The sequence below is a fragment of the Nilaparvata lugens genome, chromosome X, assembly GCF_014356525.2.
Source record: "Nilaparvata lugens isolate BPH chromosome X, ASM1435652v1, whole genome shotgun sequence".
NCBI classification, from domain to species: Eukaryota; Metazoa; Arthropoda; class Insecta; order Hemiptera; family Delphacidae; genus Nilaparvata; species Nilaparvata lugens.
The window spans coordinates 61,756,398-61,772,132 of record NC_052518.1 but is presented as its reverse complement, the minus strand read 5'-3'; the positions used below and the strand labels follow the sequence as shown (position 1 = coordinate 61,772,132).

The window sequence follows — 15,735 nt, the reverse complement described above, 5'->3', positions numbered from 1 at the left end:
CAAGAAAGCTCCTCACTAATTTCTGAGCTCATCACCCTAAGGCCTGTATAGAGAGGCTCATATTGCCAAGAAAGAAAGGCCGGACGCGGGCTCATTGATATAAAATGGGCTTGTGAGAGACAGATCAGAAGCATGAAGACATACTTCATGGAGAAGGAAGGTGACTTGTATGCAGTGGTGAGAAAAGCTGATAAAGGGTACACTCCACTTAATCTTTCTGAGCTGCCTACTGCGGACTTTAAACCAACAGACAGCATAAGAGTGAGATTCTGGAGCAATGGAAGTCGAAGCAGCTTCATGGAAGACATGCATTTGCCTTATATCAGCCTGGAGTTGATGAGGAGGCTTCCAATGCATGGCTTTCGCACAGGGACCTGTTTATTGAAACGGAAGGATTTTTGGTGGCCATACTGGATCAAGTAATTGCAACAAAAAATTATCAATGGCATATAATGAAGCTGCCTATAAATAATGATTCATGCAGACGTTGTGGTTTGGCACCAGAGACTATTCATCACATCATGTCAGCATGTCAATCACTGGCAGCTACTGACTATTTAAAGCACCACAATGCAGTAGCTGGGATCTTGCATCAGGACCTTGCTTTGAAGTACAAAATAATCAATCAGAAGCTGCCCTACTACTCATACAAGCCATCCCCAGTCTTGGAGAATGAGATACATAAGTTATACTGGGACCGGTCGGTGCTGACAGACAGAACAGTTGCTCATAATAGACCAGATATCATCCTCATGAATAAGTTAGCCAAGGAATAACTCTGATAGATGTTGGCATACCATGCTGCCACAACTTGGACCAGTATTATAATGAAAAGGTCTCCAAGTACCTTCCCTTGGTTGCTGAGATCAAGGATGTCTGGATGCAAGGAAAGGTCACAATTGTTCCTGTCTTTATCTCCACGGTTGGAGTTGTAACTAGAAAAGTGTCAGCAAATCTTTGTCAGATGGGAATATCAAAAAGTGCAGAATATGTCATGGAAAAAGCAGTTGTTCTCAGCACAGCATCCATTGTGAGATCATTTTTGAACATTTCAGTTTAGTAATGCACCAAAGTCTTGCCAAAGGCTGACTTTGCAATAAACACTTGTCATGTGATGAATAAAATGATAATAATAATAATACTGAGGGTGAAGCCAAAATAAGCTCTTGGGCTTGTGCGTGGGTAATGAGTGAGAGGGATGATAATGAGAGATGGCTTTTTAGGTAGTCGGGACCGACGACTTATCGTCTCCTCCGAAAGACGGGGTGCTCGTATCTATGTGATTGTGCTGTGGTCAAAAACTTTTTGCCCCGGTCGAGATTCGAAGTCGGGTTCTCTTGATTATTAGACCGGCACGTTATCACTTACTCCAATGAGCCAGCCAAATAGATAAAAACTCAAAACATTTTATATTGTGCTTAATAATATTCAATTTTCTTTATTTGTCATGGATAGTTGATAATACCAAATCGACTATAGTCATACATAACAATATGAATACCCCGGAGTATAACTACTGGCTTTTTTGATATTTTTATTAAATATGAAAATTTAAATAAAATTATTTAATTTTTTCCACTGTCAGAAGCATAATCCAAAACAAAACAGTTCCTAACATAGAGCCTTAGGGAGTTTTTAAATTTTACTATGAAAATGATAACCTAATGGAATTGATAGTAGAAATAAGAACAATGAACAATGATAATAAAGACAATGATAATGACTCACCCTTTTTAGAAAACATACAATTTATTAATAATAGAAGCTAATGATTTTAATACACTATATGCAATTTTTCTGTCAATTCATATAAAAAGAATAATATTAGCCCACAAAGTGTGTCAAGTTTGATTCCCAATTTAATAACATTTAACCGTTTCAAAACTACATTTCATCTCCATATTAATTACCACATTTTTTCTTTTCTGTTATATCACTTTACATTTCAATTCAAGATAAACCTTTAATAATAGTACTGCACTAGCTAAATCTTTTCACCCACAACAAAGACGTTGGTTGAACTTCTACATCACGAAAAGTACCAAACAGAACAAGACTTCGCTCCTTTCCCTCCAGTTTTTAACTACCATAACCTCTTAATATACAACTTTCCCCTCCAAATATTAGAATAATTATTTTTGTTATTTATTTACTGTTCAAATTTAATAGAAATGCTATTTATTTGTTTAAATTTCTATTTGGCTTTTTGTTTATTGTTTTATTGAAATCCTGTAAATGATAACATTATGAAAAAATTTGTGTTAATGTAATTGGTACAATTCTTTTGATTTATTTGATAAAATTATCAATTATTTTATCTTTTAAAGTGTTTTATTATTTTTTATTTTAAAATTTTAGCATTGGAAACTTTATATTTAATAAATTTGTTGTGTTGGCATCTAACCTACAAACATTATTTTGAATTATCAAAGATACATCGACAAATGAACTTTCAACTATCAATATTTCTCTTTTTGATTATACAGTATCGATGTTTTGTTCAGCGCTGAATTCAAATTATTTATCTTTTTAAAAAGTATCATCATAAATTCCCCTCCTTCAGTGTAGAAATTTTAGACTACTAAAACTTTTAGGAGTATAAAATTTCGTCAAAAATACAACATATACAACATTTCAAACAATGTGAACTTCATATTAGATACCATAAAAATTTCAAAAGCACTTTATATTTCACTTTATTCTATTTATCCACTTCACTATTTTCATTTCACTTTTTTCTTGTTGACACTATCTGATGTGAAGATTTATGTAATAATTGGTAAATAGTAAATCAGGCTCTAGAAGTTCTAGTTGCCATCTATTCTGCTACTCTCCTCCTCGTTGGGTTGCTGCTCACGGTTGTGGCCATCTGCTGCTTCCATGCCTCCACATCTGCTTCAAACCTATAGTCACATGTCAACTTGTAGGAGTGAACATTTTTCTTGAAATATAAGCATTGACTCGCTTATGTTGAAAATTAAGCATATACTTTGCTTATCTTGACGATATGTGCAAGAGGTGAAAAGAGTTGAAAGGATATTTTTTTAGGAAAGATTTGAATAACTTGAATAGGATTTATTTTGTTGTAGATTATTTTAGAAAGGATAAATTTCAAGGTTAGGTAAAATCTCAGGTAAAGGCTACTTGCAAGCAGTTCTTGAAGTTCTCAGTTGACTAATTGTTTCAATTCAATGCTCAAATGTTCTTGACTGTTCATTCATCTTGAATTTGTAGTGCATTCTGTGCAAGGATTTTTTGAAAGAATTGACTTTAAGGAATGAATGAGTTACTTAGAAAGGAATAATTATTGAGTATTTAAGATAGGAATAATTTTAAGGTAAGGTAGATATTTGGTAAAGGTAGCTTGCAATGCATGAAGATCTTGAAGGTCAGTGACTATAAGTTCAATGACTTCATCAGGTATATGGGCTGCATCTTTGGAATTTGTGATATCTCCATGGGTAGATCCGGAAGAAGACCTCAGCTTGAAGTTCTGCGATGATATGCCATCTTTAATATTACCAATTATTTCTTGAAGATCTCTCCTCATTGGCTTTAATTATTTTTGAAGACTCATTTTTTTTCTTGACGTTATTTTATCACGTTTCACTTCTTCATTCATGACGCATTACTTTATTTTATCAAACCAAACTTTTTCAATGCACTAAGATTCAAAATATAAATTTAATTACACTATTATATTCACTTACTCAGATAAGAAAATAGTTCCTATATTTTAACCATCATAAAATTAATTACAAGGTGAGTCAGTACAATGAAATCAATCATAGAATTCTTAATTGCTAATTACTAATATAAATACTTATTGGATGAGTCATTTGAATAAGAATCAGGCTAGTATAGGCTAGTATAGGCTGGTATAGGGTGAGTAATTGAAAAAAAAATGAATTTCAATTGATTGCTTCCTTGATACTTATTTGATGAATCATAAAAAAAATTATTTGTTGAATTGAAAAGTGTGTTTATTTATTTCAAAACTTACATTTTATCATTTCCCTTAACAAAATTATTTTCATCCCTTGAAACCCATTATTTATTTGATAATAACTTATTAAATTTAATTGAGTTTTTAAACTAAGTATATTAGTAATATAACAATCCTTTGCTTAAAGTTCAGTCACATCCAAGTGTAATCGGAAACATTCCTTCAAAGAAAATCATTAAGAAGACATTAAGGGCCAATTTCCGAGCTCGGGATTTAGCAGTCAGAAAATTGGCTTTCCAAAACGGGGCGTAGTCGCAGCTTTTATAACAGTAGTTTTAGTTTTTATTTTCTCATTTCTATAAATTGGAAACGTTTTTCCTTGACGAAATTAGACATTTCTAAATAATTCAAAATAGCTGAAACTTTACACTATTTTCTCTTTATTTTATTTCGTGTTCAATTTTCTAGTTTTTCGAAATTTAATTCAAACGTGACTATGACAATGGCTGCGACTACGCCCCGTTTTGGAAAACCAATTTTCTGACTCCAGCTGTTTAAAGTCTAGGACTTAGCTAAATCCCGAGCTCGGAAACCGGCCCTAAATATACTTCATTACACTTGGCTAGATATCCTAATATATAGGCACTCCACACACCATACCTCACCAATTCAATTCTGATAAAACAAAATATACTCCCCTACAAATATTCTGATCTTTTCTCAGGTATAAAATTCAAATCAATGCCATTTTATATTTTTTTATGCTTTGCAATACATTCAATAACTTGTCAACCATCCTCTCCTAATTATTTATGCTTCTAATATTATGGTATATTCATGAACAAAATGTAAAAAATTGCTTTATATTGCTTCTCCAATTTTGGTTTTAGATCATATATATACTTCATTCTTATTTTCATATTTTATCAAATCGCGGATAACTATTGTAAATTTATTTAATATTCTTCAAAATCTTTTCTTATTTCGCATATTAGTTATTAATTTTTTTCAGATTTTATCCCTTTGTGAGTATCAATTTTATTTCAATTTGTCATATTTTTATTTTGTTGTGAGTATCAACTCAAGAATTTATATTCAATATATTTTCATTATAGTCTTGATCATAAGATTATTTCTTCAAAAATAATACTGACTTAATTCATTTCAATGAATTTTTCAAAATACAAAGAACAAGAGATAAAAGATAAATTTCAATCAATGAATCAATCCTGAAATTATAGTATGCTTATAGGAGTGAGATAAGGATAATGTTAACGGCCTGACGTAGTTCACTTCGGCTCCTGTTTCTTTCTCTAGTTTTGTGAGTTTTCGTGGTGATCGAGTGCTAATTATTGGCAGACGTGTGCAGTGTGTGTTCATATGCACTATTCCCTAATTTCAAATTTCTACCTTGATTGATTGTTGTGATTTGAACGATTAAATTTTTCAATCATGCCAAATGCTTCGCCTGCTGTATTGAGGAATAAGGAAGCCAAGGCCACAGCTGCGATAAGAATTCGTCATCGACCGAACGCCCAGCATCATCATCATCCTCATCATCGACTGCCAAGTGTGAGGGGTGGCCGGCCGATGAAGCAGTGCTAAAGGAATTCGTTGCTGAACTCTTATCAGATGATATTTTCGTCAATAATCTTGTCGACCGAGTTGTCATGAAGCTCAATGATAGTTTCGACGATATGATAAAGGCTCGATTTCTGAGCGAATGTGAACCTCGATTATCTGCAATGGAGGAGAGGATCGCATCAATGGAGACTGAGATTCAAAACATGAGTAAGGCGTCCGTGAATCGTGCTAAGGCGTATGAGCGAAAATTGGACGCTCAGGAGCAGTACCAGCGTCGAAATAATATCCGGATTTTCGGACTTCCTGAGAAGAGTGGAGAGAACGTCACCGAAGTTGTCACTAAACTATGTAGTGACAAACTCAAGCTCTCGATTGATGCAATACTGATCGATCGCTGTCATCGTGTGGGTCGCCTTCACTCGAGACCTGGTGAGACTGAGGCTAGACCACGCGCAATTATTGTCAAATTCATAAGTTATCAGACCCGGCGTATTGTGATAGCGGCGAGGGCTCAAGGGCTCCGGGGTGACGGTGAGAGAGGACCTCACTCGGCGGCATAATACTCTTTTCCGTGATGTCGCTGGCAGAGTGGGCATCAAGAATACATGGACTGTCGATGGCAAGATCATGTGGTGTGAGGGGGAGAAGATATGCTCAAGTGAGTGGTGAGTTGTTATCAACAAACAAAAAATTATTGAACTATACTAATAATTAAAATTTTCAAAGCAGAACATACTTCATGTTTCCATAGTGAGTAGTTTTTTAATATTTTGGACTTTTTTCTATTTATCACGAACTCTTTTTACTACATATTGGATTGAGCGTGTGCTTTTTCCCTGTGCTAATATAGGATTCCATTATTAATTTAAGTATTCTTTCGTCTGTTCTATGAATTCACTAGAAAGTATAGACATAGACTAAAGAACAAGTAGACAAGGAACAAAAGAAAAATTCAACTATAAGGTAGTTAATTATAATTTATAATTTATTCATAAGGTATTTTTCCCCTTCTCGATTTTTTGTTTTAATATTTCTACCCAGAATGTTATAATTCGTATTTAATTCATTTTTTATTCCATATTTTCAATTCAGATTTTTTATTATTGATTTTTGCCTTCCAAGCATCATCTTCATCTAAATAGTAGACTACAAATCATAATAATTGTTTATTGCCAGAATTATACAATTATATTTATATAGCTATTCATTTTGTATCTGCAATCTTTAATTAGCAAATAATTACAAATAAAGCAATTAAGATGCTTTATTCTTATAAATCCTCTAAGATTCTCACAAGGTCAGTGATAATACTTTTTCATCTTCCTATTTTATTTCACCTGCTCTTATAAATGAATATGTTAGAATGAGTATGTATAATTTATTCTGATAATATATAGTGCAATTAATTGCTAGATTAGCTACGGAGCCGAATTTGTACAGGCCTGTCCAAAGTAACATCTTGATTTTATCTATATCTCACCATTGCATCACATCTACTGTTTGACCAGCGAAAGAATGAATGCCCCCGGCGGAGTGGAGCAATCTTAGGCTGTACTAGCTTTTTCGAACCGTCCTAAAAACATCAGTCATAAAATAAAAAATATCTCCAAAAACTTCATAAATATTGAATTAGTGATGTAAAACAGGTCAGAAATCGTTTTTGATCAGTACTTTTTTTTGATAAATTCACTCATTTTAAAGATAAATTTCATTTTTGTCAAATTAGTTATTTTCATTGAAAACCCGTATTTTTTTGTTTACAACTCTTCTGCTCAATAACTACTGAACAGAATATTTTTTTTTGGCATGCATAATCCTTGATTCTTCTTTAAGCCGATGATTTAACTATTCTTTAGAAAAAATGTTGGTTTTCTTAATAATGGGACATTTCTTGGATCAAGTTAATGAATTTTGATTGTAAAACACGAAAAAGTTAGTAATCGACAAACTTTTTTATGGTTAGAATAAACTACACACATGCATCGTATGAAATAATTATAACATCCCAAATTTATTTTCTGTGAAAGAATTGTCAAAATCGACTGAAGCGTTTTCAAAATAGATTGAAATTAATTTAGCTCTCATGTCATAAAGTACACGCAGTTGAGTATTGGATAGAGAGTTGCCAAGATATAATTTTCTAACGGATAAAATCACACTAGAAATGAGTTGGATGTTATACAATATTTATGTATTTGAATCAGGGGTGCCCAGCCCCCCCAAGGCCAATGGCGCATGCCCCCCCCCAATTCTAGTGTAATGCCCCCCCCCCCAATCCATGTGTAATGACCACCCCCAAAGTACCCCAACTCCCAACTCTTTAGTTTTTAACATTAGTCAGTGTATGACAATAAAATTCACATCTTAAGGTGCTTACAGATATACGCGCCGCGAACATGAGCAATTCACTTTTAATCAGCTGATGCCAAGCTTTTTATATCTGTATTTTACCGTTTCTGTAAAAATACAGATATAATCAGCTGATTAAAAGTGAATTGCTCATGTTCGCGGCGCGTATATCTGTACGCACCTCTACTTCTAATCTTCCATAGGACATTATTTACCTTTGCTCTTGTGAGGAATTCTTTCTGTTTTCATAATATTGTAAAACTATATACCATCGTTTCTTATCTCTTTAAAATAGAAATAAAGTATCTTTTTGATATTATTTTTGAGACTAGCAGTGCACCCGTTCTTGTTCGGGAGGACTAGAAAGAACTTCATTACATCAGGAAAAACTACATGACACATATTTTAATAGGATATTAAAAGATAAGTAAGGAAGGCTTTGCTTTTTAAATGTTAAGGTTACTTATAAAAAGTTGAATAATAATATCATTGATAATTCTTTATTGCAAAAGAATGTTGCATAGCAATCTTGGTAAACATTCATACAAATTTGGAACGATTTTATTCATACAATATATTATAATGTCGGCAAGTTTAGGTATTCTAAATCCTATACTATCAAACGAGCAATTTCTGTTTAGAAGTTTTGATGTTTAAATTTTTAGATGTTTACATGTTTGTATTTCACCGGATCTCGAAAACGGCTCTAACGATTCTCACGAAATTCAGAACATAGTAGGTTTATAATATGAAAGCTCGTTTACCCTAGGTCTCATCCCTGGGGAAACTCGCTGAAGGACATTAAAAGAATTTATTCATCCTTGGAAAAACAGCTGATAATTTCGGCATCTGTTGATGATGGAAGTGAGTGAGCGAGTGCATGTGTGTGGGAGTGAGACAAAATTATGACTCAGCTGTTGAATAATTCAATCAGGTACTTAGTGACAGTTGTACAAAAGCCGGTTAAATTTTAATCCTGATTAATTCCAGTAGAACCAATCAGATAAGCTATCTTTTTGAGATGGTCTTCTGTGATTTGGTTCACGTGAAATGAATCAGGATTAAAATTTAACATGCTTTTGTGAGAGAAATTTTTGCATTCCTCTGCGAATTAATCTCAATCCACTGTGATTAGATAGAACCTTTCTGTATGAACTATGAATATTTAGTATAATTTCTTCTTTCGTAATAATTTTTATATTCTTTTGTAGGTACTCTAGAGCGGAGCTCGGTGCCCCGATATTTATCATGAATTGGAATAGGTTGTCACTGATGTTGTGTTGTTGGTAGTATTTACTTTTTAACATTACAGGAGTAAATAACACAAGTCGAACAAAATGTATCTTTAAATGGTTTGGTTTTTGGAATAAAGATATCATCTGAACAAGTACATTTTGTAAATTCTATCTATTAATACCAAATATCGGGGCACCGAGCTTTGCTCGTTATTTATTCATTGATAAACAGATTTATTCCATTGATAATCATTTCTTTAAAATGATTGGGGAAGTACTAACAGGCACAGCCCAAAACTGTTACTTACCCGAATTTTGATTTATTCACTACGAAAAATATATTTCGTCTGTGATTTATTCACAGACGAAATCATCATCTGTTTTTCCAAGGATGAATTATCCTTTTCATGTCCTTCAGGGAGTTTTCTCAGGGATGAGACCTAGTGCAATCGAATTTTGATATCATAAACCTACTATATTCCGAATTTCGTGAAAATCGTTAGAGCCGTTTCCGAGATCTGTTGAACATAAATAACCATATAAGGAGATTGCCAGATGAAAAATAGAAAAATATAAACAGATATACAGAAATTGCTCGCTTAATATAATAGGATAACAACTTATAGTCCAGTCAAATGATCGTTTTTCAGGAAATATCCCCGAAAGAATTTTTCTCGATGGTTCTATCTGTATTTTGGGGCGCTAAATTCTAATCTGAAATTTTCTGACACGCCAGAGGGCGACTTCACCCCCAAACAGACTTTTTTTAAGTTTTCCATTAAATCTCGAGAACCTTGAATTTATCGAGAAAAAGCATTCTCTTATAATATTAAAGATAATAAAATTTCCAATGAATTGACTGGTCGCGCAGGACTACTCTTTGGATTTTTTATCTGAAGTGTTCCACAAGATACACAACTTTGAATGTGCGAGAAATTTGTGATATTTCCCCCATTTTCACAGTCTCGCATATGCAACGTTGCATATCTCGTATCTTGTGGAACACTTCAGATAAAAAATCCAAAAAGTAGCCGAGGTTGTGATGAATATTCTCCTCTTTTCACTCCCATGAATTATACTTCTGTTTTCAATACCGTTAAAAAGTTACAGCCAATTGAATGATGATCATTATTTTCTCATTTTTCTTGCGATTTTACTGTTATTAAAGAGTCTCTAAAATGAGAACAATACATGATAGAAACTTGCAATTGGTCTTAAATGAGAGAAAATTCCATGCTCTATAAGCTGAGTTAAATTGATCTTGCATTACTGTTTGAATCGAAAAACTGTCGAGACTGTGAAAATGAGAAAAATATCGCATATTTCTTGCAACAGCAAGGAAACTCAAACACAGGACCATTAAAAATTAAAATGAAGCAAAGGAGATCAGAATAATAGTTAATGATGGAGTTATAATTTATTTTTGTCAAAGATTTACCTTCAAACTCATAGGCTTAAAATTACTAAAATTCCTGCATACAAAACATTATCAATTGTGCTTATGCTTTATATTGAGTAACACTTAGCAAAATATAACATTGTAAAGGTGGGAAAAATTAACTACATTAGGATATCTCTATTTAATACCTTGATTTTTTAATCATAATTCAAAATGTTGACATAAAATATACAAAAAATCATGCCCCCCCCAAAAATGTTGATGGCGCAAATTGCGCCATGCCCCCCCCCCTTGTGGGCACCCCTGATTTGAATCAACATTGAAATAATTTTTAATATAACTTCAATCACTCACTCACATTGTGTATCTTTAAGTTAGGCCTAAACATCGACCAATTCTGCACAGCCTAAGTCACTATCCTCTGATGTTTCACTTTCATTCGAAATTTCAGCCTCAGAATCATCAGAATATTCTTCCTCTAATCCTCCCAAAGAAATGATAAATTCGTCAACAACACTTTCCATTAGCCCATCCTTCTCCCAGTAATTTGCTTCTAATTTTTTAACATGTTCCATGTAGCCTTCCCAGTCAGCCGCGCTAACTTTAGTTACAGCATTCAAAATTACGTCTGTCAAATAGTTCACTGTAAACTCCCCTGTAACATTCATTGCCCTTACCTCGCGTTTTACTTTTGCCCAAGCTAGTTCAATGGGATTCAATTCGCACATATAGGGGGGAAGTCTCAATACTGTATGGCCATGTTCTTCTAATAGACTGTCAACATGGTACACTTTTTGATTTGGCTTATTTTTTCAATCAAAGAATAGAGCTGGCCTTTCCTCATTGATTGCCTCAAAATGGCCTTTCCTCAAAATGAACATTTTGAGCATTGATTTTATTTTTCTTCATTTGAAATTGATTTAACAGCGGAAGCCATTAAATATTATTTCTTTTATGCATAGCCTACCCAACTGATAGATAGGCTAATAATGTGAGCTGCACGGAGAAAGAATTCCAGTATAATTATTGAGCAACATATTTATTTATCTTTTATAATTCGAGAACCCTTTAATCAATTTCAGTAATTCTTTCACAGAAAATAAATTTGGGATGTTATGATTATTTCATACGATGCATATGTGTAGTTTTTCTAATTTGTAGTTTTGCTTCTAATTTTTTAACATGTTCCATGTAGCCTTTTATGTTACTAAACTCATGAAAAAGTTTGTCGATTACCAACTTTTTCATGTTTTGCGATCCAAATTCACGAACTTGATCCAAGAAATTACCCATTATTTGGAAAACAAAAATTTTTTTAGAAAAAATATACATAACAACGGTTCAGAGAAGAATCAATAAATATGCATGCCAAAAAAAATTAAATCCGTTCAATAGTTATTGAACAGATGAGTTGCAAATAAAAAATTAAAGGTTTTCAATGAAAATACTCATTTAGTCACAAATTAAATTTATCTTTGAAATGAGTCAATTTATAAAAAAATTTTTTTTAGCATTTTTTTTTCATTAGTTTTTTCATTTTTCAGTGGACTCGCTTACCTTTATTTTGAGTACCTATTCCTCTGTTTTCTTCCTTCCCCCCATTTCTCCCTTCCTTTTTTCCTCATTACTTCTCTTTTTTGCATGCCTATTACATGGGAAACCATAGTTGGCTAGGTATCTTCCTCTCTTTTTTTTCTCTTCTCCAACACACCCAAACACTAAGCCCATGGTTTTTTATATTTGTAACATTTTATTGTGTTTTATTTGTTTCGTAAATCTTTGTAATTTTGTTTTGTCTTGTTTTGTGTGTCTTTAATAAATTGAAATTGAATATTTTTCATTTTATGACTGATGTTTTTAAGACTGATCGAAAAAGCTAGAACAGCCTAAGATTGCTCCACTCCGCCGGGGGCATTCTTTCGCTGGTCAAACAGTATATCTCTTGATTTTCATCTTCTTTCCTTTTCAACTGTTCATTTCTTCTTCTTTTTTTCTCTTTGATGCTTGCCAATATTATTGTTCTTGTCCTGCTATTTTTTCCAGTCGCTTACCGCCTCTGTTCCGCCTTGCTGTTCCGTGTCGATCACTCTGTCTGCTGGGCCGGATGATAGCGCGGCCGCGCTGAATGTCGGCGATGTCCTCAAGCAAGCGGTCTCCCCATTCCCCGATCAGCTCAAAATCACTCACGTCATCGCCCAATCACTCCTTTGTCACATAGATGAGTTCAGATGCACTTTTAGTGATTGTGTTTCTGACATTATAGTTTCTGAGTCCTGGCTTAAGCCTGCCATCCCGAATCGGCTTTTTGCACTTGATGACTACATGCTCATTTGTAATGACCGTTTGCACAAAAATGGCGGCGGGGTTGCTGCGTACATTAAACGTGCTCTGCTCCCTGTACATAAACTCTCGTCCGATAATTCTCGTGCATCAAGGCCTGAATATATGTTTTTTTGAAATTAAGAGCAATGGCGTCAAAATGTTGATCGCGGTATGCTACAGGCCGCCTCACATTGGCTTCATGTCTGAGTTTGAGGAGACACTTTTAGAGCTGATGATACCCTATGAACATGTGGCTATCATGGGTGACTTTAATACTGACTTACTTGGACCTGACACTTATGACAAGGTGCAACTGACTACTATGTTCTTTGCGAATGGTATGACCCTGCTCATATATAAAAATGCCCGCTCATATATAAAAAACCAAAAAAACTAAATACTAAGTACATCCCTAGCTCTAATAAATGGTTCAGTGCTGAATTGAAAGCCATGCGTGATTATTTACTCCTGTTGTATGACAAGTGGAAATTCACTGATTACATAGATGACAAATTGAAATTTTCGAATTATAAGAAAGAATACAATAAACAAATTAAAAGCACGAAAAAATTAGAAAATTATAACTTGATTAAATTGGCTAAAAATAGATGTAGAATGGCTTGGAAGATTATCAAAAAAGAGTCTGGGACCATCAAACCAAGTAATGAAATTTTAATAACTCCCGATGATCTCAATGATTATTTTGTCAATGTGTCTTTGACACAATGTAGAGCAGTCTTGGAAAATGGAGAAGTGCAACATTCTGACCTATTGGTGAACTTTCGTAAGCCTATTCCTACCTCAGGTTTCAAATGGAAATCAGTCAATTGTAAACAGGTAAAGCAGGTTATGGCCAATCTCAGCCTCTCGAAAAGTGAAGATGTTTTTGGTCTCTCTAATTTTACAATAAAAGCAGCTAGTGACAGTCTGATAGATCCAATGACTTTCATAATAAACAAAGTGCTCAAGGACGGTGTTTTTCCTAAATGTTTCGAATACACAAATGTCACTCCAATTTTTAAGAAGGGTGACTTGAGTAAACCAGAAAATTTCAGACTCATAGATATTGTCCCTATTCTTGGGAAAGTTATTGAATCATGTCTTGCCTTGCAATCTTGCCTTACTATACGAATACTTTGTAAATAATGACTTATTGTATGAACATCAACATGGCTTTCGTCCCAAACACAGTACTGTCATGGCTATTGAAAAAATTGTTGATTTTGTCCTCCAAAACTTTGAGAATAAAAACATGGTAGCAGCAGCCTTAATTGATCTCACCAAAGCTTTCGATTGTTTACCCTTTGATATTCTTTATGACAAGCTCTACTTCTATGGAGTGAGAGAGAATGAGCTGAAGCTGATAAAATCATACCTGTCTGATTGGAGGCAAAGGGTTGTTATTAATGGTAAATGTTCTGGCTTTAGAGATGTTGTGGCAGGTGTCCCACAAGGTTCTATTTTGGGCCCTCTTCTTTTTCTTATTTTTGTTAATGACCTGTATTGTAATATTCCAACATTGTCGGTTTTATATGCCGATGACAGGACATTAATATCCTCTGACCAGAATTATGAAAAAGTTAAATCTAAGGTGTTGGGAGCCCTTAACTCTGCAAAGTTGTGGTTTGAATCAAATAATCTAGTCATTAATGAGAGTAAGACTGAATATATATGCTTCTCTCTTAGGGGCCCCCCTGAGGATACTAATGTCAAGAATAATGTCAAACTGTTGGGATTCACATTGGAGAGAAGATTGGGTTGGGAGCCCCTCCTCATATCTTGAGTTTGTGCAGGAGACTCTCCAGAGTTGTTTTTCTTTTAAGGAGACTTAAGTTATCTTTGAATGCTGAATCTTTGTTACTTGTGTATTATGGACTTTTCCAATCCCTCATCTCCTATGGAATTCGTCTCTGGGGCAACTCTTGTCATGCAACAAAGGTTTTTATTTGGCAAAAAAAGGCAGTGAGAGTATTGAATAACTTGAAGAACAGAGAGTCTTGTAAAGAGAGTTTCCGAAGTCTGAAAATTCTAACGTTCCCTTCTCTCTTTATTCTTCATACCTTGCTATATGTTAAAATGAATATAGAATCTTTTCCGCATCTGGGAGCCAATCATTCTTACTCCACCCGACGTGGCAATGATCTATCACTGCCTCAAATTAGACTCTTCAAGACAAGAGATAACCATATTTTTCAACAAGCCAAAATTTATAACAATCTTTCTTAAGAAATTAGAGAGCTGCCAATCTATGAATTCAAACAAATTTTAAAAAATAAGATGAGTATTTTCAGCCTACAATATATAATGAATGCTCATGATGCAACTTTTAATTTTTGGTAAAACTGAATAACTTATTAATATGAATTATTGTAGTTTGTTCCTAACTAAGACTAAGACAAAATGTTAAGACAAATTGTTATTGTAATATCTTCATATATTATACAATTTCTTTTATCATATGCTTAAAGTGTTATATTATTGTTATTATTTTTTGACGTGCTCATACAATGTAAAGTTGTTCTGGCAATAAATAATCTTGAATCGTGAATCTGCTGCCTCTCCAAGCTACTCACCATACATCCACCTCGGACACGCTTCTAGATCTCGTAGCCGTCGCTGATAAAAAATCTGCTGTGAGCCATGGGCAGATCCCTTTCCCAGGACTTTCAGCACATGACTTGATCTACCTTGTTTACAACATCAAGCGACTCAAACCTAAACCGAAAATTATTACCTACAGAGATTACAACAATATTAACCTTCCTAATCTATTTAATGATACATTTGATCTTGATTGGCTGAGCATTTTCAATACTAGTGATGTAAATCAAATGTCAAACATAATAAATGACAATATCCTCTTCCTTTATGAAAAACACGTCCCTCTTAAGACCCGCTGA

General features: G+C 33.9%; 1 protein-coding gene across 3 annotated transcripts in view; it reads left to right on the top strand.

Moving 5' to 3' along the window:
- Positions 1-15,735, top strand: part of LOC111054618 (beta-1,4-glucuronyltransferase 1-like) — a 139,952-nt gene that overhangs the window by 103,381 nt on the left and 20,836 nt on the right. The window lies entirely within an intron of this gene.